At 42.0% G+C, this 3,515-nt stretch overlaps 1 pseudogene; it reads right to left on the bottom strand.

Moving 5' to 3' along the window:
* Window positions 1-3,129: 3,129 nt before the first annotated feature.
* On the bottom strand, window positions 3,130-3,247 carry LOC126195982 (5S ribosomal RNA; annotated as a pseudogene).
* Between the last annotated feature and the right edge of the window lie 268 nt (window positions 3,248-3,515).

Here is a 3,515-nt window from a genome sequence, read left to right as displayed (position 1 = left end):
GTACAAATTGTAAATAGCCTTTCGCTAACTGTATGAATTATAAATGAAACAAGTAAATTCATGTATTTCATCTTCAATACGGGGTGTATCAAGAAGAATAATCCGATATGGCACGTCTATATTTCGAGACTATTACAAGTATATACAATGAATTTTGTTTTTTGATGAATGGGAAACTCAAAAAGTTCTTTTCATACTTTTTCATAGGTGCTCAGTATGACCCCATGAGATGCATGGCACATGTGAATGCGGTATTTAAATTCTTCCCACACCGCAGCAAGCATGTCTTGAGTTACAGCTTCCACAGCTACTGTTGTGCGATGTCTCAGTTCATTGAATGTTGTTGGTAACAGAGGTGCATAAACCGTCTTTTATAGATCATTCAGCCGGCCGATGTGGCAGAGCGGTTCTAGGCGCTTCAGTCTGGAACCGCTCGACCGCTACGGTCGCAGGTTCGAATCCTGCCTCGGGCACTGATGTGTGTGATGTCCTTCGTTTAGTTAGGTTTAAGTAGTTCTAAGTTCTAGGGGACTGATGACCTCAGATGTTAAGTCCCATAGTGCTCAGAGCCATTTGAACCATTTTATAGACCACTCACAAGAAATAATCACATACAGTCAGTTCCGGTGATCTCGGCGGCCACTAATGCGACCGATCTATGGTTCAGTAATACTTTGGTTTAAAAATTCCCACACTTCCAAATCCCAGCGTGGCGGTGCCCCACCCTGTTGGTACAGTTCGTTTGAATCAGTCTACAAGTGTAGGAAAATAAACTTCTCAAGCATATCGAGATATGTGCTTCGTGTAACAGTGCTCTCGGTTAATGAAAATGGACCTTACACCATTTCCCATGAAACTGCACTAAATACATTAATCTTTGGAGAGTACCTCTCACGTTGTACAACTCTGTGTTGAAGGAGGAGCCACACCATACCTAGTACGAAAGTCACACTGAACAGTTAATACCGAACCGCATTGCGCAAAACGTAGAACACAAAACGCTTTCTGTTGTCCCGACATCATTTTTACTACAACTAAAGTGGGCGCACATTACTGCTACCTAGCGGCAACCATGTAAACCTCGAGAGTTTATCATTCCAACAGAAGGTTGTTCACTTACATATCTTAAATAACGTAATGGTTATGACTTTTTTTTTTAAAATTCGGATAATTCTTTTTGATACGCCCTGTATTTAAAGTAGTATTATATCCACGGCGTGCTCTCCCGCCCCGTTTCTGTCTTTCATGTGCCACCATTGCTTGGTTTGTGCATTTATTAATATGGAATTTACTGATGTTGCAGCCGTAAAGTAATTTTGGTCTCTGTGTTTGCCCTCACACAAGCCAGCGGCAGCCATACGCCTGGTGAATACAACTCGCAGTAATCCTTTGGCCCCCTCCTACCCATAACAGTCTGCTCACTTCGTGGCCCCGCCTGTTCTTCGAATATCAGAGGTTGTAGTGTCGTCAGCTGGTCAGACAAACAGCTAGGTACGCACGCTGCTTCCACACGAGGTATGCTCGCCAGTGGCTAGATTCACGCCACGTCACCTGTCAAATCGGCACGCGTCTACCTGTGCTCTCATATGTCTGTCACCTCTCTATTTCCCGCACCTGTAACCCCACCATCGCAGTAAGTGGAGTCGCAGCTTGCATCAATGCGATCGCGTCTCGGCGCTTCGGACACCACATGTGACTTATTCTGATTGGTGGAAAACACAAAAAATACTATAATTTATGCAGTCTATGATACTAGACCATAACCACATAGCGCAATGTATTGTTCTGCAAAAAGAAAACAACAAAAAAATTTCTAAATGAACACAGAATAACAAAGACAAACATAATAGGTTGGTATACCTTAAACTCTTGTTTCTCTGGGTATGTGTGAAACACACATTTTGCCATAGAGACACATTCTACCAAATGACCTACTCGTCTGCACTTTTGCAGTCTTTCCTGCGACGCACGCGATTTCGTCGCTACCAAGAATAAAAGAAAATAACCAGAGGAGTCTCTCGCCAAGATGCATGTCCAGACACACAATGGAGAGCTGGATTCAATTCACCAGCTTGGTATGCTGACTTATCACAACCAAAAACAAAATATCAGGTGGGAACATGACATGCGTCATCAGAACATCAGCGCTTTTGCAGTCTTTCCTGCGATGCACGCTATTTCGTCGCTAACAAGAATCAAAGAAGATAACGAGATAGGTCCCTCGTCAACACACATGTCCAGACACCCAAGTGATGGTCGGAATCAGTTCACCGGCTTCGTATGCTGACTTATCACATCCAAAAACAAAATTTCAGATGGAAACATGGCATTCGCTATCAGAACGCTAGATTTCCAATGTGATAATGTTAACAAAGACATACCACTTCTGTTTCATCAACTTCTGCTTTTCAAGAATAAGAAAATACAAGCTACTGAAAAATCTCACCGCTCAGACAGATATCCTTCACAATCAAAGATATGGCTAAACAAAGCCAAGAATGCATACATTTTCCTTGATTGCCAGTGTATGCAAACTTTCAGATCAACAGCTCGAACTGCCCCTCTGTAAACAATTGCAAATCAATTATATTTCTGGATATTTGAATCTATAAAGCCATTCCTGACCGCAGTACATCAAACTTAATACTATAAAATTAAGTTTTTCCAGTCATCCTATGCTAAAAAACCGCTAAAAATTGTTACTCAAATAAAAATTTTTATATACGATTGACATGTCAATGTTTCATAGGTAATCTCAAGTACCACAATTCTGTGGTTCATCCAAAGGAAATAACATGCCAAAACTACGCAACGAAAAACACTGTTCTAATTGATCCACAAATAAACTAAAATCTCCCATTTTTGAGAATTGTGCTAACGTCATATACATGTTACCATGACAAAATAAATAGATAGAAGCACACAGCACACTCATTCTTCAGGCCACTAGTGGCCCACCGGGACCATCCGCCCGCCGTTCCATCCTCAGATGAGAATGCGGATAGGACGGGCGTGTGGTCAGCACACCGCTCACCTGGTCGTTATGATGCTTTTCTTTGACCGGAGCCGCTACTACTCAGTCGAGTAGCTCCTCAGTTGGCATCACGAGGCTCAGTGCACCCCGAAGAATGGCAACAGCGCATGGCGGCCCGGATGGTCACCCATCCAAGTAGTGGCCACGCCCGACAGCGCTTAAATTCAGTGATCTGACGGGAACCGGTTAATCCACTGCGGGAAGGCCGTTGCCAAATATACAGAAGTTCTGTATACAAATTAATGCTCCTGCAAAATCTATCCCCAAACAACCACACGTTATTAAAAATATATCTAATGCAGCATAATAAATAAATATTTTACTCCATTCTAAAAGATGAAATTAACGTAGCAACTACCCACAGCAAAGACGACTCTCTAAACATAAATACAAAAACATTCACTAAATCTAACGTTAAGAACTACTTTATCAATCACTCCTTTATTTACACCTGCTGTTTGTACAATTCTAACTCAGTCGT

Source organism: Schistocerca nitens, chromosome 7, assembly GCF_023898315.1.
Source record: "Schistocerca nitens isolate TAMUIC-IGC-003100 chromosome 7, iqSchNite1.1, whole genome shotgun sequence".
Taxonomy (NCBI): domain Eukaryota; kingdom Metazoa; phylum Arthropoda; class Insecta; order Orthoptera; family Acrididae; genus Schistocerca; species Schistocerca nitens.
Note: the sequence above shows the minus strand (reverse complement) of the source record. Positions and strands in the feature narration are given on the sequence as shown.